The following is a 27,580-nucleotide window of genomic DNA, read 5'->3' on the forward strand; positions in this document are numbered from 1 at the left end:
AATAGCTTGTTAATAATGTTCTGTGATGTTTTTCTGCAATTAAGATGATTTGTTTGTTGGTAGATCATTAGGTTTGTGTGGAAGGCATAGGACAACTAGCTTCTTTTGTCAAAATTGGAAGGGCTTCTTTTTTGGGCGGTATTGTCAGGGGTGTTCGTTTTTCATTTAATGATTGTCATTAAGTATATTGTCCAGAATTATCATCTAGTTTCTGATCTTGAACTGGGTCTTGAATGCTTTGTTTTTCCAGGAGTATGTCCAGTTCAATCTCCTTCAAGAGCCCTTGGGGGATCTTTGATCAACTTTGGGTGTGTCTTTTTTATGTGTAAACTGGCTGGTATTTAAGGTTGTGGTTGAGCACACTGGCTTGTGTATCCATATGGGTAAGGCCCAGTGCCTGGGTTGTTTGTTGTGTCTGAATGTCTGTTATGCTGGGTGTGTGCTTTATGTGTTAAATTGGCTGGTATTTAAGGTTATGGTTGTGCGCACTGGTTTGTTGTGTCCGTAGGGGTAATGGCCAGTGCATGGGTTGTTATTGTATGTGAGTGCTAGTTATGTAGGTTGTGTGTTTGTGCAGTTTGGACAAGGGAGATTTGTAGGAGGGGAGGATTGGGTGCTCTCAAAGTTCTTCTAGGTGGCTAATTTTCATGAATCTATCTAAATGTGACCCAAGGATAACCTTCGCAATTCAATCCAAATGTGATTCATGGCTAACATTAGCAATTCTATCTAAATGTGACGCATGGCTGACCATAATTCTGTCCAAATATGACACATCGCTAACCTTCGCAATTATATCTACATGTGATGCATGGCTAACTTTCACAATTCTATCTAAGTGTGATGCACGGCTAACCTTCACAATTCTGTCTAAATGTGACGCATAGCTAACCATAATTCTGTCCAAATGTGACGCACGGCTAACCTTTACAATTCTGACTAAATGTGACGCACGGCTAACCATAATTCTGTCCAAATATGACGCATCGCTAACCTTCACAATTATATCTACATGTGATGCATGGCTAACTTTCACAATTCAGTCTAAATGTGACGCAAGGCTAACCTTCACAATTCTGTCAAAATGTGACGCATTGCTAATCATAATTCTGTCCAAATGTGATGCATTGCTAGCCCTCACAATTCTATCTAAGTGTGATGCACGGCTAACCTTCACAATTCTGTCTAAATGTGACGCATAGCTAACCATAATTCTGTCCAAATGTGACGCACGGCTAACCTTTACAATTCTGACTAAATGTGACGCATGGCTAACCATAATTCTGTCCAAATGTGACGCACGGCTAACCATAATTCTGTCCAAATATGACGCATCGCTAACCTTCACAATTATATCTACATGTGATGCATGGCTAACTTTCACAATTCAGTCTAAATGTGACGCATGGCTAACCTTCACAATTCTGTCAAAATGTGACGCATTGCTAATCATAATTCTGTCCAAATGTGATGCATTGCTAGCCTTCACAATTCTATCTAAGTGTGATGCATGGCTAACCTTCACAATTCTGTCTAAATGTGACGCATAGCTAACCATAATTCTGTCCAAATGTGACGCCCAGCTAACCTTCACAATTCTGTCTAAATGTGACGCATAGCTAACCATAATTCTGTCCAAATGTGACGCCCAGCTAACCTTCACAATTCTGTCTAAATGTGACGCATGGCTAACCATAATTCTGTCCAAATGTGACGCCCAGCTAACCTTCACAATTCTGTCTAAATGTGATGCACGGCTAATTTTCACAATTGTAAGTGCAGTGTAATGCTAATGTTCCCGAAATGTCTATTGCAACACATTTCATACCCCCAAAATACATCCAGGCGCAACAAATTCCTTTCCCGCAAAATACAAATAAATTCTGCTTGATGTCTGCCCCCTAGTATGCATGTAGGTGCAGCACATTTCCTTCCACAATTCAGTACAATGGCTAACTATGAAGCGTATCACAATGGCTGACTATGGAGGTTGTTAGCACAATTCATCACAGAGGCTAACTATGTTAGCATCTATTATATAGCAGTAGTTGTTTAGGAATGGCTGGGCCTCAGCAGCTACAGCAGTAAGTAGTCAATACTTAGATTTGAGATACCAGGCAAGTTGGAAAATACGCCTACATGTAAGATGCAGCAGTAAATGGAGTTCCACCTACAATTTCAGAGTTACTTCATGCAAAGCTACAGCACTTTCTTCCCAAGGTTAAGAGAACTGAATAGAAGAGGGTGGTGACATTTTCATTGCAAAACACTCCATCCAATGTGTGGCTACACGTGGGAGCTTCTTTAACTAGTTGCTAGATGTGTAACGTGCAAGGTTTGGAGAGAGTGATTTCGAAGCTGTGCTGCCCTCCTTTCTCCACCAAAGACTGAAATCTCCCAATAGCGTGAGGTGTTGGTGGTTTACCAAAAGCTTAGCGACTACATCGCCTGGTTATCTGCAAAAGATGGCTGTAGGAGGGCGGATGTAAACAGGAGGGAAGCTCAGCATGGAACAGTCCGAGGTGGAACTGAGCAGATGAAGTCCATCACTGCCTAGGAGGCTGTTGGTCAGGGAGACTTCTATTCTGATACAGTCTTTGTGAACAAGTGCAATTCCTCCTCCTGTCTTGGTCGTTCCATTGGTAAATTTCCTCTTGGTATGCCCTTGTGAAAACTGTTGATTTGCCCTTTGTGAGCCAGTTCTCTATGATAGATGTTGTCATCACAGAGGAGATCATAGATGTTAGAGGAGTGTTCAGCTATAAATGCCATATGGTGAGAAGGCTTCTGGTTCCTCTTTGAAGCTTCGCCATGTTGTGCAGCTTATTCCATCCTTGTTTCAAACATGAGAAAACAAAATCAGGCAACCATGTGGGACACCAGGGAGAAACGCCACGCCAGGAAAACAAATAATGCTGCACAACAATGAATGTGGGGAACCAGAGAGCAAAATCACAGTGGGGCAACAATGAATGTGGGACACATGGAGCAAATTCACAGTGAGACAGCAATTAATATGGGGCAATGGCAAGATTACAGTGGGTCGTTGTCCTTTACCCGTTGGCGAATGGTCTCAGTACCAGCCATGGGGTGGCAGGAAAGGGCAGCAGAGATGCAGTGAACAGGCAGATAGGCATTGAACTTTCCCTTTGCCCTTCTTTGGCTGCCCAGGGAAGGCTGTTCTGACTGTCCTGCTTTCATGGGTTTCACGGGCCGGGGGCTATACCACTTAACCCTCTCCATCAGCAAGCAGGTGCTCTCAGTGCTGTGGCTGCTGGAAAGGCCTGGGGGAGGGGGCGGGCGGGCCAGGCAGCAGAAGCACCCTCTTGTTCTTTAGAAACAAATGCAGCTTACTTACCTTAATGGTTCTACTGAATAACAGAGCATCTTGTGACCCTCTGAAAAAAATGTTTTGTGCTGGCATTGCTGGGGCTGCTGCTGGAGGTGGTGGCGGGGGGGAGGGAGTGGGGGTATGAATATGAATCACACAACAAAGGGGGACAAAAGGTAATTTAAAAAAAATACACTGATTGAAAACAATCTAGCCTACTTACCTTGCTCCTGCAAATGAGCCTGAGCACTGTCTGGAAGGGTACGTAGTTCACAGAAGATCCCTTGGCCCTCTCAAGAAACCGCTGGGTGCTGGCAACACTGGGGCTTCTGGGACGGCTATGGTGACCGGGTAGGCTGAGGCCTGGGGTGTGGGCAGTCGGGAAAGGCAGCAAACAGGTCCCCTTTTTCACTATAAAGTCAAGATGCTCAAAACACAAGACAAATTCAATTTTTAAATCGTTTATTTCTTGGCCTATATAAATGTGTATAGCTTCTTTTTAGTTAGGGTCTGATTCATGGAAGTGTTTTATTATGGCGAAATCCCTTTGGAAAACGTTCCATGAATCAGGCCCTCTGTGTTTTCTTCTGGAATATACCTTCTCTGGCTATACTGCCCCTCCTCATGTCTCATATTCTTGCTGGCTCAGTAACATCCACTTTTTTTAAACTACATTGTTGAGCGTATACTCTGTTGGTCTCTGACAATACAGAGTTTTCAGTCAGGAAGCCATATCATTATTGTGGGAGGATCAAAGGAGATATACACATTAGTGTTGGGAGCTGTAATGCCCAGCGTTGGGATCCAGGTGGCGCAGTGCAAAGCAGAAAGGAAGGAAAATGCGTGAGGCAAATGCATAGTCACCAAAATCCTACTGATCAGCACTTGGTGCATAGACCAAAATCAATGTCTTAGTGACATAATAAACTTACAGTATTACACATTTGATAAAAACGGTGATGTTTGATGGCGTCATGAACATATTCTTTGAAGCCATGCGACTATCCATGTTTCACAAACTTCATATTAAAAAGTCTTGTGGCAGCCATCATTTCTTTTTTTAGAGCCAGGCCGTTCATTAGAATTGGCTGTTGGGTATGCACCCACAATCTTAAAAAGGTCTATTTTACATACTTCTGTTATGTTGACATTGGCCTTTGCAACCATATTTAGATCAACATTTCAAAACTAGGAAACACACTACACAATGGAACCAGGGGATAGCAACACCATGGTCACCCTCAAACTCAAAGGTTCTAACAATCAACATGTTCATTCAACATAAAGTGAGAAATGGGGGAGACTCCTGGGACACTCACATACATGTGTATGAACCAGTGAGCTCTGTTACCAAAACACTTTTTTCCACCGTCAACTGTTCAATAAAACCGTAGGGTGGCTGGATCAGTAGCCATCTCCCAAGTGCATTCTGGTGATGCATTACATGTCGCCCCCCCACCTGATTACCAGCTGCCGAGAGCCCAAAACAGCCACACAGTAGCTGTCCATTCTAGTAAAAAAAAGCACCACTCGGTTCAGAACAATCACAGAAGACATTGTTGGCGTCCAATGTGTGCCGGGATCGCCTTTAAAGTGTTGTGCCTGCTATATAAAAGTCTGAATGGCACTGCTCTAAGATACTTAGGGTACAACATGTGGTGAGATCACACCACCTGTCCATTGAGATCTAACCTGCTCATCACCCCATCCTCTAATGTTTCTCTGCCATCAGCACTGGACCCTGGAACATGCTAATGCAAGACTCAAGACTCTTGACCCTGTCACACTCTTATTCAGTTTAGAGCACACCGAAGACACATTTGTACCACTCAGTCCCTTCACCCCTTCTTCCCAAAGTGCTTTTTGTTGCTTCTCATACTTCGCTGTGACTTTCTTCCTCTCTTACTCTACTCCCCTTCCCTTGCATATTGTTGACAATACCTTCTCTTATTTCCTTTTTCTATATCCTCAGCTAACTTGAGTTCCTACTGTATAAGAAACTATCCTCTTATATTGACCTCGGCTCCCTGTCAATAAAGTGGTATGAGGCAATTAGGTTTGTATCAGTTGCTTCATAAATGATAATGCGTTATTTATATAGTGCTTTCACCAAAGCACTGTACACTTAAAATGTTACATACCCTTATCACCCAACCAAAGTTGGAACTCATTTACTGACCTTAGACGGATGAGTTGGACTTGAACCTACTACCTGCAGATCTTACAGAGATCGCATCAGTGAGTGCTCAACCTGCTGAGCTATCTTCCTGGCAATAGCCGTCAATCCTTCCTCACTAGCCATGTTTTTGTCCAACTTTATGGGACTGGAAAGGTACATGTTTTCCACACAAGTGTGAAGTGTAATGTTTTCATATAAGAAAATAAATTGGTCATTGAGGTGGAGCGCTTCTTCGGTAGGATAACACAGGGGCAACGCGCATGTCTTGGAAGCAAGACAACGCTCAGCAACTCAGGTTCGATCCCCGGGTCCACTCTTAGAAACCTCTGGGTATTAAGCGCGTTATAAATAACCAAGTACAATCATGCAGAGAACATTACTGGGCTATTATATACACTCGTTATGACTGTGCAAAATGGATCGTCTGCAATGATTGTTCAGACTACTGCGCATATTTTTTTAAACACACAAAAGAGTACAATCTGACCCTTTATGCATGGTGATAAGATTTTGGGATTCAGAGATGCCCATTTTCTTTAACCTCCTTACAATGTTTCCATGGAAAATGTTTTTTTTCGTGTATTAAAGGGAAGGCTTTGTGCTGCTCTTCTTTGCGGGGAAAATAACTTGAAACTATCAGGGCGCTTTGCACAGTTTTTAACTTAGCTAGTACTTCCCTTAGTAATCCGATGGCATTTACATGCAGCATTACCACATTGGAATACCTCTACAGGTTATACTTTCTCATGCGTGTGATATAGCGGGTGCTAAAACACATTTTTTTGCTTGGTTCAAAGCGACTTTGCAATGTTGACACAAACCCTGATTCATGGAACTGTGCAAAGTGTATTTTTGCAGTGCAAAGTCAGTGCAAAATCATTTTGTACTGCAAAAATGTCTTTGTACTGACTTCGCACTGCAAAAATACACTTTGCACGGTTCAATGAATCAGGGTTTGTGTCAACATTGCAAAGTCGCTTTGAACCATGCAAAAAAGTGTGTTTTAGCACTGAGGCTGCAATGAGGCCTTTAGTCTTGTTCTTATCCCAACCTTCATTTGTGTTTTGTCTTTCAGACCCAGTCAGACCTCTTCCAGGATTGACCCGCCATGTAGGAGACTTCCCTCTTCTCTTTTCGCTGCTGTGAGGACTGCCATCTTGGTGTCTGGGTTGTTGGTACCCTCTGCGCCCACGTGGCCGGACAAGTCATATAGCAACCAAATTACATGAATCCTGTGGCTGTTTCCGTTGGGGGCATGAGTCTTGAGAGGAATAATCTAAAGTGAGGAAAACAATGGTTACTCAGTAGTCAGTGATTATTGAGAAGATGCGCCAAATGTAGTTCCTTTTTATTTTATTATAATTAAAATGTTATTGTTGAAAGCGGAGACATAGTTCGAGATCAGCGCAGCACTGTACGGAGGGAGGCTAGCCAGCGTTTGGGCTGACATCTCTTAACTGTAGTGCAGTACTGTGAGTTGAAGCCTTTGCGTTGGTATGTGCGTCCATTGGGATTAGTACTTGGTCAGGTGTTGTTGAGAAAGTCACATTTTGAGAGATTTTTCACATGCTGCACATGCGCCTTGCAAATGCACAATAAAATTAAATAAATTGGAGAATTGCGGGAGCATTCCGAGCTGATACCGGGATGAAGTTTCAGAGGGTGGGTGTGTGACAAGATGATTGTTTGCAGGTCTTCTCTTTGCAGACGAGCTGTGATTCAAGCCGGTTCGTCGATTTGCTCTGTGAGGTGCATATACCACCAGATACGTGGAGCGTAGCCGGCAGGTACCCTGATGTGCTACTCATGACTGCTTTGTTGATGATAGATGCAGCCTTGAACAGTATACTGTTCTTCAGAGCAAGCCAATGTAGTTTGCATAGAACAGGGGTGATTCAGTCAAATATCCGTGCACCAATAGTAATACGTGCTGCAGTGCGGTGGCCTGCTTTTAGACAAGCCATCCTGCCCCCACCAAGATAATGGATATAAAGAGAGGACAGAGAGTCTTCTCTGGCCATGTTTAGAAATGGGGGACTCGTCAGCGCAGCAGTCAGGCTTGGAGCAGGACATGGTGGTACATCCACAACTTGCCAAAACTAATGGTCTGACGTAGCAATCACAATGTGTGTGAATGTACGATGATGACGTCTTCCCCAATGGGTGACCTCACTAACCAGAGCTTTTAAAAGTATTTGGACATTTGAACTCACTGTGAGTGTGAGTGAGACTTTAAGTGGCAGGATTAAAGGACAATTGACTGAAGGTGACTAGGGCAGGAGTTGTCCGTTGGTACTGATAGTTTGATCCCTGTGGATAGTAACAAAAGACTGTGAGAGTGGTTATCTTTCCACATGTTGCAGGGTTATGGGCTTTTCCCCTGAGAATGCTCTGGGGGCTCCAGCCGTCAGGTGGGGTTGAACCCCCCAATATACCACAGGCTTGCTCTAAAAATGTAAAGCTCATGTCATCTGAAGCCATTTAAGAGGAAGACTATTGGAAACTAGCCCAGGTTAAGCCACTGGCAAGAATTTGGTGCCAGAGAACCAGGTTTTATTAGCTTAGAGGGAGAGGGTCTAATAGCCATAGTTCTCTGAAGTGGTTGGAGCAATATAAAAGAATCCCAGGGCTGTGGGTCCACCTTAAAGAAGCCACTCAATTCTAGTGTTCTCAGAGGTTGCGGATCCGCATGCCCCCAAAGCATACCCTCACTGAGTTGTGGTTGAACTGGGTAAGGGTTTTATATCTTTAGTTATTGCATGTTCTGCTCTTCCAGCCTTTAAATCCCTAGGGTGTTTGTAAGGTGATCAGGGTTGTTCAGGTTCCCCACAGGTGCCACAGTTCCCTGTGGGCTAGGTGCTAAAAAGGGAAAGAGACATTTTTAGAGGCAGCCCCTTCAATGCCTGCCAGGAATCTTGTGCCTCTTGACTGGTGCTGCTAGGGAGATTCGGAGACCAGCTCATGGGAATGGGTTTGATAAAAGACGGTCTGAGGCCTATCATGGGGAAAGCAATTTTGAAAGGAGCATAACCTGGGAGACGGAAGTCCAGATTGGAGAGGAAGAATCCACGGACAGATAGTCAAGGTTCGAGAGATACGTACCAGACGAGACCAAGGACATATAATTCAGGTAGGCAAGTAATCATTTCAAATGGTGAGGTAGAAAAATAAATAAATAAAGTGCCTTGTACAAATAATTGGCAAAGTGTCACATTTTATATGAAACATCGTTTTGTTGTCCATACGGTACCAAAGGTTAACGAAAAATAATCTGTTCTAAATTTAGCTTGAATATTTTCTTGTTCCAGAGGTTTCAAAATATAACGAGTCATCTGATCATAAATGGGGTTGTGAGTGAGGAATGAGTCACAGAGATTTGAAAAGCAGAATGTTTTTCAGATTATCTATATTGACATGTTAACTAATGAATGCAGAACACCTAACAAATCCTTCACATTATGATTTCTACCTAGACTAAATGTTGGATAACATGTGTAGTTCCAAATAACTGCTTCATGTATTTTGTAGCATGAGTACAACATGTTGTAAATAAAAAAAAACGGTTTCAAGTTAATACGATGGTGTGCTACTCGTGACTTCTTTGTAGATGACAAATGGCCCCTGATTCATGGATTATTTGCGCCAAATAAAACGGGATTTGTGCAGAATTCTGCCCGCAAATCCCTGTTTAACTAATGGTGATTTGCGGGCAGAATGGCGCACAAATCCCATTTCTTTTGGCGCAAATAATCCATGAATCAGGCCATGTAGTCTTGGACAATATCCTGGCCTGGAGAGGAAGCCAATGTAGTTCGAGTATGATGGGGGTTATTTGGTCAAATTTCTGTGTAACCATGATTAGACGTGCTGCAGAAGGGTCGACTGCTTATAGAGGAACCAAGTGAGCAGCTGGTAGCCTCATCATGAGGGCATTTCCCACATCGATGTGCAAGGCCATTGGGGCCTGCATTACTGACTGGATGTCCTGTGGTGGGATGGAAGATTTGACTTTGTGATGGTTGGTGATTTGGAGCCAGCCGTTCGGACCTTTTTGGCTATGTGTTTGTGGAAGGACAGGCTGCTGTCCGCCTGAGGATTCTACTTAATCCTAGAGTTGCAGATCAAACTATTGTTGCCGCATATCATTGAGTCATTGTTGGACAAGTTGTTTAGCAGGGGCACCGATGGGTTATGTTTGATGTAGGAAGTCAACATTCAAGACTGGATGATGGTTAGGTAATCACAGAGACAACTGATGTCCTGTGGTCTTTTTACTTTGATGTACATCCGCGTATTGCTGGACGGCTATGTTGGGATCTTTGATGAGTGTGCATAGAGGCTCCATGTAAAGGTGTAAATGGATTGGTAAGAGGATGAAGCAGAGAGGTAGGAGGTAAACCAATTCAGGACAGTCCTAGAGAATTCCAACCTGTCGGTGAGGAGGGAGAGAATGATGTGGTGGTCGACAGTGTCGAATGCAGCAGACAGGTTAAGGAAGACAAATAGTCTCCCCTATACATGATTTTTAGGCCATCATTCACCACTTGGATGGTGGCTGTCTCAATGCTACACTTGGGGTGGAACCCTGACTGATAGTAATTTAGGAGCTGTAGTTGGTCAATTCTAGCGAGTAGTTGTGTAGTGACTACTTTTTGCAATGAATGAGAGGTCTGTAATGGGCCGGTAGTGGGCCAGGTCGGCTGGGCCTAGGGTCTGTTTTTTCAAAAGAGGTCGTATGAGACCAGTCTGAAGGGTGTCTGGATATAACCCTTCTGTGAGGGAGGCATTAATGATGCTGAAGAGTGCTATGAGCGCTGTGCCCATCTCTTGTTTAATGTTGGAGGCCAGTATGATATCATCAGAGTAGGAAGTATGTTTGAAGAAGGCGATTGTTTTTAGGAGGTTTGGGGGATAGAGAGAAGAGAATTAGGTGCAGAGGGTCAGTGTGTGCTGGAATGCAGGGGGAGGAGGGGCTAATGTTGTGTGAGGGGATTCAATGATCTGTTGGATTATATCTATTATTTCAATACAAAAGTTGTTGATACTGTTGCGTTTTTCCTGACTGGTTAGCTCCTCGGGTTCGGTGAGGGTTTGGTACAAAGCTTTACTACTTCGATGGGGACTTTATTCATGTTGAAGGGTGCTGTGTTGTTGGTGGAGTAGTAAGCAGCTTTGGCATCAGTAATCAGAAGCCTTTGGTTGTCGAGGAGAGATTTGAAGTTGATTTGAGGTTGGTGAGATCTTCAGGGATACGGTTTTTGCACCACCGTTTCTTTGGGGCTCTGAAGTAGGTGGCGCATTAGTGTAACCATTAGACCTTTAAATGGATGCTGAGTCAGCACAGAGGAGAAATCCCGATTTCCCTACAGCACTTAATTAAAGCTGTGACATGATTTTCAAATTCCTTTATTATTATTAAAAAGCTTTCTATGACACTTTACAGCCATTAACTGATAAGGAACTTGTTATGGTAGTATGTTTATTTTGTGCACATGAGAGCAAAATCTGCATGTTTTTCCTTATTTTAAAGCACTGACGAAGACCTTTTTAAATGCATTTCCATACAAATGTTTTTGCAACACTTTAGAAGCTGCACATTAGTTGTTTTTAAATTCAGATTCTACATCGATTATTTGTATCACCAACTGGAAGATCTCTTACATTAGGCAAGAGGTCAGATATTAAAGTGATGTCTGTGTGCCTTATAATGAATAAAATATCTCCTACCATTTGTAAAAAAGGATATGCCATGTCAGTTTGGAGTTTTGCCAACCAATAAAGGATCTCAACATTCGGCCTCGTTCCTATATTTGATCATGGAATACCTCGGTGGCATGCAATATCCTTATGACGTACAGTAGAAGTTACATCTTTATCCCATAAATAATACATAGCAGCCTATAAAACCTATATGAAAGGCTGTAAATAATTTTCTTCGAACACATGGCAGCCCTGCCTGTAAATAACATGCTCATTACAAATGAAAGAGAAGAGAACAGGGGAACAAGAAGAGATACAAAATGAATATCCCTGACAAACTAATACTGACAACATTTAAGTTATTTGCTAGCCCTGAAAAGAAATCTAATTAACTATTTTCAACTTTATCTTTCCGAATGGAGTAGAGGAACCAAGGCCTCCATTGTTACCTACGTTAATGCGACCTGACAATTAGAGTAAGTCACAAAAAAGGGCGCAGAGTTCTAACAAAAAAGTACCTTGAAATAAGTTTCTCACAAACCAAGTAAACTATTTTGCAATAGGTACCCTAGAACCCGCAGACCGGGATTACCCCACAATTCAGACAAAAATGGCAGAATATTTGGAAACCAGGGAAGAGGCCGCTGTGAATCTTTTTGCTCCCAAAGGAAGTAATGCACATGCTTTTGCATCTAACCTGCCAAAACCCAGAGAAGATCTACGTTACAAATTCGTCAAATTAGAAAGAGCATCTCGAAAAGAAGTTGATAAATCATATCACTAAAGAACTAATTATCCAAAAAGCAAATACCTAGAGGTTTAAGATTCTGATTTTTCCGTATTTCACCAAAGACGAAGACAAAGATCTAGCAGACTCATGGGAAAAGAATCTCAATCAAAGCTTAAGCACTATGTTGGAACTCCTAATTGAACATGCCTCACGAGAACATAAGATGATAACACAACATATAGAAGCAATTACAAAAGAAATCACAGAGGCTAAAGCCCTGGAAGTAACAAAGGACAAGAATGACCAGAACATGTTTGAAATCCTCAAAGACTACCAGGATGAAATCAAATTTAAAAAGAATTAGAACATTTTTCCGAGATGACAGAGATTATCAGGATGACAAAGTTTATACTTTTCAGGAAAAATACAGACAAATCACAAAACCGGTATCTAGAGAGAGCACTCCAAATACGTCACCTAGCAGTTCAGATGCAGAATCAGAAGGAGATCAAGCGAGAGATACAGAAACACTGGAAAAGACAACCGAGGGACAAGGTTTTCTCAATCAAATTAGAAGGTACAAGAAAAGTAACATGATTAATCTCCAGAAACAGGTTCGTTTTTTATTATCCCAACAAACCAATCTACAACAACAAACTACAGGAGGAGGGGTCAGCGGTGAAGTGGTAGACACAGGCAACCCAGACGCTCTAGAAGACTTCAGGTGTTTAACAAGGGCAGGGGCGAGAGAAGCGGCGAAGAAGAACAAGTGAATGACTTAGTCCTAAACCCATCAGATCATCATTTGAAAACAGAAGCAATCTCACTGTTGAATAAAGGTTTTTCCTTTGCTCCGTCCACCAATTTTGAAACAATAGATGTGCACATAGACCTTTTCAAATTCGTTAGGAAATTAAAATAAAAAAAAATATTTTACAACACAAGTTTCAATGTTCCATGCCAAAGAACCAAAAATTGAAGAAAGCGGTTACACAATTAAAGACCTAACAAACATTAATTTGATCATGGTTTGACTATCAAGGCAGCAGACAAGGGTGGGAAAATTGTATCATCATCTATCAGACATGATACGGCAATTGAAAGAATAGATTACATTTTCACTCAAGAGACTGCATCAAAATTTCAATCAGTAAATATGTTCAAAGAAATGGTACTTTTAACTCTGCAAAACAATGTGTTTATTTTCAATGGTGGATTCTGTCAACAAACTAGAGGAGTGGCGATGGGGGTAAAATTTGCCCCTGCACTTGCCAATCTAGTGATGGCGATGTGCGAGGATAAATATGTGTATGTAGATGAGGCATATCAACAACATCTCATATTTTGGACTCGATTCATAGATGATGTTTTATTGATTTGGAGAGGAGAAGAAGAAGGTCTGGAACAATTTAGGAGCAGAGCCAACTCAAACTCTATGGGAATAGAGTTCACTGGAACTTCTAGCAAAATCTAAATTAATTTCTTGGATCTTAAAATCTATGTTAAAGAAAACTGTTTGATGACCAAAACATTTGGAAAGGAAACAGAGGCAAACTCAACCTTATTTGCCACTAGCTGTCACCACAATTGGGTGATCAGGAATATTCTAAGTGGAGAATATGTCAGAGCCCGTCGTAACGGCTCTGAACAAAAAACTTTTCAAGAAGAATGTCATCTGCTCTCAAGGAGGTTTAAAGCAAGAGGATATGACACACAAACCAATACCAAGGCACAAGTGAAAACTAATAATTTGAATAGAACAGAGACTTTAACCCTGAAAATCAAGACCAGTAGCCAAATGGAGGAAGTGAGCTTCATCACCACTTATTGTCAATACAATGGGACTCTGAGAAACATCCTTAAAAGGAACTGGCATCTCTTACAATTGGACCCACATGTTAGAAACTATAACCCAGTGATCATTTACAAATGAGCAAAGACCATAAAGAATATACTTAGTCCTTCGTTACTCCCAGTACTAAAAAAAACAATGAAACAACTTGGTTACTGAAACAGACGAAGGGATTCAGGAAATGTGGGACATGCTCAATGTGTAAATATGCTATTGACAATACATCAACCTTTGCAGATAACTACGGCATCAATCACAACATTTCTGACCATATTAACTGCAAAACTAAATTTGGCATATATGCCATCATATGCCAATGCCAGAAAATCTATATAGGAAGTACTATAAGAGAATTAAGAACGAGAGTAACAGAACACATTTCATCCATAGGAAATCAGAACATCAATTTACCATTGGCCCAACATTGGCAAAAGAAACATCAATGTAATACAAAAGAACTTTAAGATTTGTGGGTTTGAAAAAAGTGACTCTGGGACCAAGAGGAGGGAACCAGGAACTCAAATTACTGCAGGAAGAAGCCAGAATGATTTGTAAATTCCGCTCAGTGGAAAGAGGCTTACACTCGGACAATGAGATGTACTCTTTTCTGTAAAATATAATGCTTTGATCTTGACACTTGTAACACAGGACATGAGATGTACATACCAATGCTATCGGCCATGCATATACACATGTCTGGTCGGGTTTGGCATATCTCTAGTAATGACCTTTTTTTGCTATCTCTGGCATGGCTTATCTATATGAAGGATCTTTGAAACGAAATGATGTGAGTACACGGACAGGGACATATACATTAACTGCAGCAATCTTTAAGGGACACTGTTTTTTAGATGGAAAACAAATCATTCACTCATGTTTTGATTACAAAAGGGACGTAATCCCAGGTATGGTTCTGCTGTAAACATTTAAGCAGGAGAGAACTCACTAATTGCCCAACAATTAGCGCTAATAGGGGACACATAAATCACGGTAAAGCCTGAAATTATCTTATCTACAAAGGGAAATCTCCTTACTCTGGGCACTTCTATATTTACAACTTCCGTGGTTCCTTGAATATTTTACAAGGACAGTTAATCAGTACAGCACGAGCGATCATTTACAAATTTGTACACCATACCATTCTTAATCATTAACACACGTAGAGTGTAAACTTAAATATTACAGCCCTACGAACACACGTAGTTCAAAGTGCGAAGGACAATTAATACTATTTAAAAAAATTCTTTTAATGTTGCACTGAGCAGTAGGAATGGTACTAAAGGCACGTAGAACACATGAAAATGAAAGCACAATAGGCCAAAACATGGTGACTAAAATAGAAATAGTAATAGGACGGGGTTGCCAAGCGACCCAACCTAATAACAATATGGCCGGTGGACAGACTAGAACGAGGACCGAATAGCACAGAACGCGAAGGACGAAGGTAAGAGTTACACAGACCCCATGACTTTGTTTCAAGCGCATTGCCCATAGATTAATAAGTGCACGCGGACCCTCATGGACTTTGCCCGCATTAGTCATAGGAGGGAACAGTCTTTCCTCATCCTTCCTTGAACGCACGCATGTAACTAACACACATGGTTTCAGTTTCATGGCTCCCATTTCATATGCGTAGAAACTGGTGCAGTCAGTATTTTAGACTGTTTCATGTACACAGTGTAGAGAAAAGATTTTTGAAATGTATCACGTATTTATAAACAAAAAATTAAAATAAGGAATTAAAGACATACAGTATGAAAACCAATGGATACGAAGGAACTTACATTAGCCTCAGGCATTATGAAGAGTGCAAAGCACAGGAACAAAGCTTGTGCTATAACATTTGTACAAGTATCATATCATTGATCTGGGGGTTTCTCCAGTAGGTAAACTGGGATTATCCAGTGACAAGATGTCTTTGCTGTGAAAAATACAAGGTGCATCAAAAAGACTGGGTAAGATGCGCAAGCATGCTGCAACCTAGTGTAACTTGTACAAATGAAAGTCACCATAAACTAAGGTGACTTTACACTTTAATAATGTACTTTCTATTGTTTGCTATTGATTTATCCATTTTTTCTCTTTCTTTCTCTCTCTATTGTTGAATACCCGCAACCTCCTACCCTTCCCCCTCCCTAAAATGGCCATATTTATGTTTGTTTAACATGTGCACACACAATTGTTGGATTTTTCATAACGTATATGGATACACACAATGTTGAATATTTTTTTCGCTTTTCACTTTGGTATTTGGCAATGATCATAACAATTGCGACCAATCATGTTTTTATTTTGTCAAATGATTGTGATTTACTTTTGGTATGTAGCCCTGATTTGAAAAAGACGGTTTATACATCAAAACACGTGTCATCACAAAAGGGCACTGAATACACATATAAATCAATACTGTGTGAATCAAACACAAAGGCTTTGATCTTTTTCTTTAGAACCTAATTAAAAAAATAGGTGCATTAACTTAATGTAACTATTTTCAACTCAAAAAAGGAATCAGTTGATGTTCCTGAAAGTTCTCACTGTGGCGTTAACACCCGATCCAGCGGGTCGGATCGGGTGTTAAGGCTATTAGCACCCCGGGTTGCCAACGCAGCAACCCCGGGTGCTAAAATAATAAGGTTTTTCCATCCTACAATGGGATGCGTGCGGTGCCCCATTGTATGAGGAAAAATCATTTGCCACCATGGCCGCCATGGAAAGGGAAGAGGGGCTCCATATGGAGCCCCTCTTCCCTTTCCATGGCAGCCTTTGTCAGCAAAGAGGAAGGTGCGGCTGCGAACGCAAGTGCCGCCACAGCCACAAATAAGGTAGGTTTGGGGGTGGGGCAGATTAAAAATAAAAAAAAGGGGATGGGTGGGGGGGAGGATGGTGGTGGGGAAGCCGGCAATCAGGTGGCTTGGAACACAGACTTACACCGGCGGTTCAAGCCCATGTTCCTAGCCACCTGATTGTCTGGCTTCCCCCTGCCCAGTGCTAATTTACATTATGCCTATCAGAAGCCCTTATCAACATGGATAAATAATAAGCAGTGCAGGTTCAAGGAGATATTCTTTCCTTCACTCACCACCGCTCCCCAAAGATTGTAAGCTGTGAGACCAGATGAAAGGTGAATGGAACACAAGAGGCTCTCTGCCAGGCAGTCTAGAGAAATCAGAAAACACAAGAGTAAATACAGGCACTAGTTATTGCAAATATACGTACCCACTTTAAAAATGTCATGCGCCTTGGAGCGAGAAGTTGCTTATTTCACTTTGAGTCTCACTCTGGCGGGCTTGGGCCATTCACAATAACTTTCAACATAAACTTTGGGTCCCCCTCTGTCGGGCTCGGAACCCTTTCGGATGTCAAAGACTTTCGAATGTGCATGGCTTATTTGTTAGACCACTGCAGGACTACTTCGACTCAAAGTTCACTGTTACTTTCACTCTTCCCTTCTCATGCAATTAAACGTCTTCCTTTTACTTTTATTTTTCATTCACTTTAAAACACACTGGTCTGTCAGGTCGCTTGCCAACTCACCGGCTGTGTGAGATGCTTTCTTGTTTGGTGTTTTCCGTCACCTCCACAACTCTGACGTTCACCCGGGAGGGTCGCTGGCATCCTTGAAACACAATGCAATCTTCACTTGTGGGATCTTCCCTTCTCCACGCATCTTTCGCAGCCTGTCAGAGGCAACAACCTCCAATAGGGAAGCCTAGGGGTTTTTTGGCCTGCTGCTCTCGTTCCTTGGTCGTCTGTTGCTTGGCTTCAGTAGGTGTGCCTTCGTCCCGGAAGCTCTGCTCATTCTCGTGATCCATCTTGCTTAGAGTGTGTCTTTGGTTTCTGCCTTTATTCGTGTGAGGATTCGAGAGCTAATTGGCATCAGGTGTATGCACTCAGGATTAAGTGCCTGACTTTGCCTGACCCGATTAGCGGAACATGGCCAGTACGATGTATGCAAGTCAATGTTGTTATTCTCAGCCATCCTCTTCCATGTCCCAGAGTTTGTGTAAAAAAGTGGAGGAATTGGGATCTTGGAGCATTCTAAAACAGAGGATGGGTTTGATAAACAAAATAAGGGTCAATACCGAGTCTCGCCATTGGCTATCTCACCCACACTCCCCGAAGAACCCCCACCCAGGTGATCCTCCCACACTGGTCCACTCCAAGGCACTGTATCCAAAAGCGATGGGGCATGTCCTGGCCACCTGAATGACAAGTCCCTGAGGACTAGCGGGTGAGATACCTTTTGGTTTCTCACAGTAACAATACTGCAATGAAGGTATCGATCAGGGATCAATAAAACATATTGATTAATAGGATATAATGTTTACATTATTATTAATTTAAGTACATTTCAGCACCCTTTAAAAATAGGTCTCTTGTTTTATAAAATGTGTTTAATTAGAAACTTTTTGTCTCTAACGTTATAAAAGCAGAGGTTGCTCATACAACAAACCGTCCATCTAAAGGCAGCAGCCACCCACTGAAGAATAGCACAGCTGATATAAATATGCAACCTTAACAGACACCAGCTTTGATGCATCTTGAAAATAACTTTTAAATCGGAGAACATTCTTATTACGAGTCTATTTGTTGCAGATAACCGGAGACACTTAGGTATGGAGATTTTTTAGACCCTTTTCATGGAGAAGAAAGAATTACAAAGCAAGACTACATTTAAATTTGGGGTAATTTGAGATATTCTCATCAAGCCTGGGTATGTGCAAATTAGTGAAAACAGGTCACAATCCTAATCCAAGTAAAGGGGCTACTTTCACCTAATTTATTTTTAAAGTATTTTATTGGCATTTTCTTTGTCAACATTTGCACAGCAATCAGTTAACAAGATCAATTTCCAAAAAGGGGAAGGGGGGTGGGGAAAAACAAACTCAAACAATAAACAAACTAATTAAACAACTAGTCCTCTTGCCACTGAAGTATGCTGGGGGTCGTGTCCCTGCTTGTTGGATCTTTTGGGTGTCGGAGCTCTCCAGGTGACGAACTGGCAGAGAAGTGCCAAGTCTAATAGTTCTGTAGGTGTCTTCGCTGGATATTTGGCTTTAGGTTTGATTCAATGGTTTCCCAGTGGTCAGAGGTTAGTTCAGGGGGATTTGTCGCCCGACGGGTGAAACATATCTCGAATTAGCACTTTCCAGTCCTCGTATGTTGGGCTTGCCTCTCCTCCCACTCTGTGTACTCGCACTCTCCATACCTTTGTTTCGGCCCTTGACCAGTGCTCCAGTTCTCTGTGCCATTTCTCGAAGTGTGGGCCCTTGGGAGATTTCCATGTCATAGCTTTGGCTCTCTTGGCCAGCACACACACCATGTCCATAAGTTTCACTATTTGTCGCAGTTTCCTTATTCTTGGGTACGCACTGAGTAGGTATTCTTTCGGGGACCATTTGTATCTCGTCACACCTGCACTTCTTCAGGCTTGCTCTACTTTGGACCAGAGGTTTTGGATCTTCAGGCATCCCCAGAACATGTGCATCATCCGCGTTCCCTCTGAGTTGCATCGGGGACATAGTGGGGCACTGGCCTTGTTGATCTTGGCTATCCTTTCTGGTGTCATGTACGTTCTGTACAGCACCTGTAGTTGGATTAGTCTGAACCGGGCGTTTCTCGACACTTCTCCAGGGTATTTTAGGATTCTTTCCCATTCCTTTTCAGTGATTTCTTCTCCCAGGTCCACCTCCCATCTCGATTTCAGAGCCTCACTTTTGGGGTTGGGCCTGTCCGACAGTTGGGCGTAGAGCCTGGACATTGGTTTCCAGCCGTCCCTTAGGTTGTATAGTAGTGTGATCAATGGGTCTGGCTCTGGCTTGCCTGGCCACTCTTTCCATTGTGATTTGGCGCCCTCTTGGACTCTTTTGTGCCATAGAAATTGGCCACTGGGTAGGCCCTCATTGGCCACCATAGTCTCAAATTCCCTGAAAGTTCCATCTTCGTATGTGTCTCCCCAGGTGTAAATGCCATGTCTCTCCCATTGTCTCATTCGGGCTAAATCTGCATTTCCCTTGCATACCCTTGCTGCGATCGGTATGTCTGCGGAGTAGGGGGTGTGCCTCTCCTGTGCTTCTGGGTTCTAGTCCAAACTTTTTTACCCAGCTCTACTAGCATCAGGGTTTCCCCCAGACACCCCACCGGGGCCCATAGTATTTCCCTCAAGTTCGCTGGGGCTCCATGTTGCCTGAGTAGCCTGGTTTCAGGGGTATATTTATCAGCCATCCATTTGGCCACGTGGCTTAGTCGTGCAGCCAGGAAGTATTTGCTTAGGTCTGGGAGTTGGATTCCGCCTGCTGTGTATGGTAGCGTCAGTATGTCCAGGGATATTTTGTGTCTGGTGTTATTCCACAGTAGCTCCCGGGTTTTTCTAATACCCGGAAGAAGGAGACAGGGATGAGGTAATGTATGTTGTGGAAGAAGTATAGGAATCTTGGAAGTACTATCATTTTAGTTATTGCTGCTCTGCCCATCATTGATAGTGGTAGTTTTGACCAGAATTTCATTGATTTTCTGAGCCTGTGTATCGCACCCTGGGTTACCCCCATGCGTTTGTTCGGGTGTGTGCCATATGTTAACTCCCAGGTATCTGAAGGTGTGGAGTTTCCATTGGATTCCCACCGTTGGGAGATCAGTTTCGGTTTGTGTGGCTAGGCTGGCTAGGGGGAATATGCTGGACTTCTCTTTATTGAAGGAGATTCCGACACCTTGGCAAAGTTCTCTAGGACCTCTAGGATTGTTGGTAGGTTAAGGTAGGGGTCTCTCAGATATAATAGAACATTGTCTGCGTATAGTGAAACAATGTGGTATTCGACCCCTATTCTAATGCCAGCATCGAAGAATTGCTTCCTCATATATACAGCTTGCGGTTCCAATCCCAGTATGTATAACATAGGTGACAGCGGGCAGCCCTGCCTGGTGCCCATATGGATGTCCCACAGTCCCGACACTATCTTCCCAGTCTTGATTCTAGCCACCGGTGCTTGGTATAGTATTTTTATCCATCTGATGAAGGATGTCCCCAAACCAAACTGTTTCAGGACCTCCAGCAACCACTCCCAATATATGGAATCAAAGGCTTTTGTGGCGTCTAAGGAGACTACTGCATACGGTTCACGTAGGACTTTAGTTTGTGCCACTATGTGTTGTAGTCATCGCAGGTTCACTGCCGTGTTCTGGCCTGGTATGAACCCGTTTTGGTCTTGATGTATTAATGTGCCTATCACCTTCGAGAGTCTTTGGGCTAGGATAGTGGTTAGTATTTTTATATCACAATTGAGCATAGCTAGTGGTCTGTATGATCCACATTCTTCTCTGGATTTCCCAGGCTTGGGGGTCGGCACTATCAACGTCTCCCTCATGCTTTTAGGCAGTGTCCCTTTCTCGTAATATTCCTTAAAGACTTCCGGCAGGATGGGGGCCAGGGTCATAGCATATGCTTTATAAAACCCGGGGGGCAGGCCATCACCGCCCGGGGTCTTACTCGTGGACAGTGATTTAATTGCCTCGGTTATGTCCTCTTTGTTTAGTGTCCGGAGGCCTATTTCTTCCAGGGTGTCTAAGATGTCTCTTTGTGGTATCACTGTTGTGCGACTATACAGCTGGGAGTAGAAATGGCTAAATGCCTCGTTGATTTGTGGCTGTGATTTGTAAATCTCGCCGGTGTGGGTTTTAATTTCAATGATCGCATGTTTCAGGTGTTCTTTTTTGCATAGCCACGATAGGAGCCTGCCTGGTGTATCGCCTTTTGCGTGCGCTCTAGTGGTTCTGGTTCTGTAATCAAACTTTTTTTTTTTTTTAAAAGAATTTTATTAAATTTATGCAAACCAACAAAAAATACAACCAAACATGCAGTGCAATTCTCAACCAATACATAAACATCAATCAGTCCTTGTCCACTGCCCCCCCAATCCCACCCCCCATTACGAGCCTGTTTGTCCTTCACATTCCGTATCTGCTGCATGAGGCAGGGTATCACTATCCTCGGATTCCGCTGGATCCAATATTGTTCCAAATAGTTCAGCTATTAATAATTTCCATGCCATCAGGGTACCCACTTCTTCTTCCCCATTCATGTTACTTGCCTCTTGCCATACCACAGTTTCAGCCTCCGCCCATTTCTGCAATTCCTTCCACCACATCTCCACCCGTGGTCCGTGACACTTTTTGCACCCCATGGCAATCCTCCGCTTTGCAAGCACATATGCCAAGTCTTTCAATTTCCCAAAATGTTTAATTTTCCGTGACCTGGGAAACCCTCCTAGCAGGCAGGCCCATGCAGTGTCTATGACGAGCGTGACCCCTTTCTCAGCTAGTTTTTGTGCCACTTCTCTCCAGAAGCACTCAATTACTGGGCATGACCAAAACATATGTGTCATATCAGCGTTCTCCACGTCGCACTTAGGGCATGCCTGTCGCCCAGCATTTCTAAACTTAGATGTCCTCAGAGGGGTCATATATGCTCTATGCGTTAAATACAGTTGTATTTGCTTCAATCTGGCATTCCTTGATACTTTCTTATGGTATCCTAGGGCACGCTCCCACATCTCATCGTCCATCTGGGCTCCCACTTTCGCTTCCCAATCCAATCTCAAATGCGTCAATTCTTTCCCAACCTTAGTCATTACCATTTCATACAATCTAGAAATCTCGTGCCCTCCCTCCGCTATGTCATATATTGTCCCCATAATGGCGTCTGGTTCCTCCGCCAATACTGTCTCAGGCCATGTTTTCCAAATTTTCTGCACCAACCTGTGATACGTAACATATTGGCCCCCATGCAGTCCCGTCTCTTCCCTTAGTCCTTCAAAATCCTTGATGGTCCCCTCTTGCCAGATATCCCCTAATGTTACCAGCCCGACCGACTCCCAGTAGGATCTGACAATCACCCTCAGTTGCTTATCTCCCCCTACCAAAGCAACCAGCGGTACCTGCGGGGAACACGGAAGCGGGTCCCCCATCATTCGGCATGCTCGGCGCCACATTTTCCACCCTAGCATCATCATCCCAGAGCGCTCCTCCATTTCTGACTCAGGCAACCAGATCATTTCCTTCAAGTAGAACGGGGTACAGTCTCGCCCAAACAACCTAAATTCAGGGGTCGCTTCATCGGAGAGCCATGTGGCCACATATTGTAATTGACCTGCTACATTTAAACCTCAAAATTAGGCAATTTGATCCCCCCTTTCTTATGGAAATTCTGCAACTTCCATAGCGCCACTCTGTTCTGGGTGCCATGCCACAGGAAGTCCCTACACATACCGTTTAGTTTAGCAAAAAACCTCTTAGGAATCATAAATGGAATATTACTGAAATAATGCAGAAGCCTAGGCAGGACCACCATCTTAAGCATCGCCCCTTGTCCCATCATTGCTAAGGGCAGCTTCCCCCAAAACCTCATAGATTTACGGACTTTTTCAATAGCCATCTCAGTATTATGTCTATGTTCCTCTTCCGCGTATGATACACATCTATTCCAAGGTAGCGGAAGGAACTAACTGTCCACGGCACTGACAACACTGGTAATCTTTCTACAGGGGTTCCCTTATAACTACCCAACGGGAATATGCTAGATTTTTGGGGATTCGCCGCTATGCCGGAAAGCCCCGCATACCTCTCCATCACCTCCAGAATATACTGAAGATTTTCTTTTGTGTATCTCAAGTATAATAACAAATCGTCCGCATATAGGGATATCAGGTGTCTTTCCCCCCCTACCTCAATACCTATCGTATCATATTGTTGCCTGAGGTATACCGCCAGGGGCTCCAGAGCCAAAATGTACAACATAGGAGACCAGGGACACCCCTGTCTAGTGCCCCTACTAAGTTGCCATCTCTCGGATATCACCGCTCCCGTTCAAACTCTGCCTAGTGGCTCACTATACAGCATCTTCGCCCATTTGATATAGCCCGGCCCCACCCCATACTCCCCCAGGGCCGCCAACAGCCACGGCCACCTAACCGAGTCGAAAGCTTTTACAGCGTCTAAAGACACAACCGCCATTTCCCCTTCATTGTTGCTCCCCTATTCTACCACCCGATGGAGTTGCCGGTGGTTGTGAGTTATATTCCTTGTCGGGACATAGCCCGTTTGGTCTGAATGTATTAATTTACAAATTACTTTTTGCAATCTGTTTGCCAGGACAGCCGTCAATATCTTGCCGTTCTTGTTCAGCATCGATAATGGCCTGTATGAGCCACAGCTATGCCCTGGTTTATTAGGTTTGGGGAGCGGTATTATGATCGCTTCTCTGAGCGACTCAGGCAACCGTCCCACTTCAAACGCCTCATTAAGCATTTCTAGCATTGGGGGGAGTACTTCCTCTCTATATGCTTTACAAAATTCACTAGGGAACCCATCCGATCCTGGGGTCTTACTGGTATGCAGCTGCCTGACAACCTCCTCCAACTCCTCCAAAGTAATTGGTGCATCAAGCTCTTCTCTTTCTTCTGCACTGATCTTGGGCAATCCTATATTCTGCAAAGTTTCACGTTTCACGTATCTCGTCCTGGCTGCCACCCCCTGTCCTCATAGAGTTCCCTGTAGTAATTCGCAAATTCCCTATTGACTCCCTCTTGGGTGTCTGCTACCTCTCCATCTTCTCTGGTTATTGTCCTAATCGGGGGCCTAGGGGTTTCACTCTTGTACAGCCACGCTAAGAGGCAGCCTGTTTTATCCCCACCCGCATGCTGTCTCTCAACATACTTTTTATAATTCAGGTTGCAGAGCCTATCCCAGTGTTCCGCACACTGCTGCTGTAGTTTAAGCACTAGCTCCGTATCGACATTTCCCTTTCTTAATTCTCTTTCTAGTTCATCTTCTGTTCTTTGTAGGTCAGCCAGGGCCCCACCCTGCAGGCCTTTTGATTTATCAATGGCAATCCCCCGCATCACCACCTTGAAGGCCTCCCATAGTGTGCCCGCCGAGTCATGACTGCCTGTATTCACCTCGAAATAATTGATAATCTCATCTCTGATATCCTCTCTAAAAACTGGATCTTTGAGCGCCTCTGCACGGAGGCGCCATGTCGGAATCCGCGCCCTAGGGCGGCAATATTGCCACCCCAGGACCAGGGGCGAGTGATCCGACAGGACCCTCGCTTTATATTCTATTTGCAAAATTTCTATCACTACATCTGGCGTGGCAAAAATATAATCAAGTCTTGTGTGCAGCTGCTGCGGGGCTGAGTAGTGCGAATATTGTTTCTCCCCAGGATGCTTCGTTCTCCACACGTCCACCAACCCAAAATCATCTAGTAGCGTCTGCAATGCTTTAGCTGCTGGGGCGGGCCTGTCAATCTTGTCATCAGATCTGTCTACGTTGGGGTTCAGTACACAATTGAAATCCCCTCCCCAAATCACTGCACTACCCACACACATACTTAGGTTGGTGCACAGGGTCCTGAAATATGCTGCCGTGTTTTGATTAGGGGCATACGTGTTTACAATGCACACCTCTTTATTCTCTACCACACCTTTCACTATAACCATCAGCCCCTCAGTATCTACCACTTCCTGTGTCAGCTGGTATGGAACGTGCGGCGCCACCCAGACCAGTACTCCCCTAGCATAGGCAGAGTACGAGGAACCCACTACAGTACCTTTCCATTTTTTCCCAACCAGCTCCAACTTTTCACGCGTTAAATGCGTCTCCTGCAGCAATGCAATATCTATCTTTTGTCTTTTCAAGTATAGCATGACCTTGTTCCTCTTTAGATAACTGTTAAGTCCCCTGACATTCCACGTTACTATCTTAAGATCTCCCATAGCTCTTTAGTACCCATCTTCCTTCCTCCTAGCCAATCCCACCCGCTCACGCAATAGAGATACAACCCTCTAGCTCTTCCATATAGGCTCTTATGTAGACTTAAACTCCCCATAACTATGTACATACCAAACTCCCCTCCTCCCACCCCTCCCCAAACAACTTTCGCCCAGCTCCATTCCTGGATCTCAGGCACTCCCACATCTAGCCCCGACTATCACACACCTATGTTCAGGGCCCAGCAGGGTAAAGCCGTCCTAGTGGCCGCTTAACTAACAATACTTGGGGGGGGGGAATTGCTCCAGTTCCCTTACTCCTGTTTCTACATGTAATACGCTTTATGTGAATGCTAGACCACTATGAATACATTTGTACTATATTCCAGTCCGTACCGAGCTCAAGGCCCGCATATTAATCAATGTTCAACCAGTCTCATTTCCCGTATAGACAGGATCACCCACACACTTACCCCCCTATGTAAATGGTGCAAGCTCCTCAGGAATCACCATCTCGCCGGTCTCGGTCCACCTCCTTTTCCGGGCAACCCTGCAAATCCAACCATGCCATCACCTCCTCTGGAGTATCAAAGAAGAGGGCTTTGCCTCTATGCAACACCTTAGGCTTCGCCGGGTACAGAAGCATGTACTTAATGCCTGCTTCGCGCAGCCTCCTTTTGACGGCCACATAGTTGTATCTCTGCCGCTGCACCAGCATCGTATAATCCGGGTATGCAGTGACGTTAGTGGAAGCTCTTTCTATTGTTCCGCCTTTACGAAAGAATTCTAGAATCTTTTCCCTGTCTTTATAATTCAAAATCCTCGCGATGATCAGTCTCGGTGGAGCCCCAGGTCGTGGTCTCCTCATCAAAGCACGATGCGCTCGTTCCACCGTAAACCCTTGCGATAGTTTGTCAGCCCCTATCTCCTGGAGGATCATGTTCTCCACATAGTTAGTGGGGTCCTGGCCTTCTTCCCCCTCCGGGTGGCCGACAACCCGTATGTTATTTCTTCTCGGCCTCCCTTCCGCTTCTTCTACTCGATTTTCGAGATTGGCAACCTTCTGTTTTAGCACATGGACTTCCTTGGCATTACTAGTGCTAACCTCTGTGTTGGTCTGTACTGCGCTTTCCAAACCACTGGTTCTTTCAGCCAGCGCTCTTACATCTTGTCTTAACAGAGTGAGTTCAGTCCCCACCGCATCAATTTTAGTTTCCAGGGCTGTCCGTAGGTCTTCCATAGCCAAGCCCTATTTCGTGCTCAACTCCGTTATAGCCTCCGGGATCTGATGTTTGTCTCCCTCTGGGGCTTCCTCCGTAGAAGTCGCATCCTTGCTCTGCGCCAACGTAGTAGGGGTCCTCTGCGTCTTCGTGAAGACCTCCATTGTCGATTGTTTGGTCTTAGACTTCGCTGGTTTCACCGACATGATGTCACCCCACGTACGTGTGCGGCACCAGCTCAATGTCGTTGTCAGCTCCACAGGTTCCGCCGGTTGTTAGGGCCTTTATCTCTTGATTTTTGTGTAATTACAACCCATGCAATCGCTCTGCAAATGGATTGCGGCCTCCCACATATTCCTACCACTGGCTTAAGCCTCCATCGTCGAGCTGCCTGAGCCCATGCGGCCTGTGCTAGGTCAAGCGTCTACTTTGGAGAGTGGTATTCAGTTCTGGCAATCAGTACCTGGCCTTTTTCCGTGCGCCACGGTGCTTCTACTAGTGGTGCACCAACGTGCACCCCACTAGCCTCCTATGTCTCACAGGCCATTTTATGCAACTTTACTTTGCCTCCGTATCACGCTTTAGCATCAACCCTCCTACATCCACCTCTGCACGTCTGCTGGCGACCTCTTTCGGTAATGCACGTATGCAGGCTTGTCTCTGCTTATCCTCAATCACTCGGCACCAGCTGCCGTACCAACTACGCAGCGGGGCCTTATGACACGGCCATCACAGTCCGCAGTGTCTCCTCAAGCCACTTTGCACTGCCTCGATATGTTAAGTTTGTGTAACGCAAGTCTGTTCCA

The sequence above is a fragment of the Ambystoma mexicanum genome, chromosome 7q, assembly GCF_040938575.1.
Source record: "Ambystoma mexicanum isolate Mex_15411 chromosome 7q, UKY_AmexF1_1, whole genome shotgun sequence".
NCBI classification, from domain to species: domain Eukaryota; kingdom Metazoa; phylum Chordata; class Amphibia; order Caudata; family Ambystomatidae; genus Ambystoma; species Ambystoma mexicanum.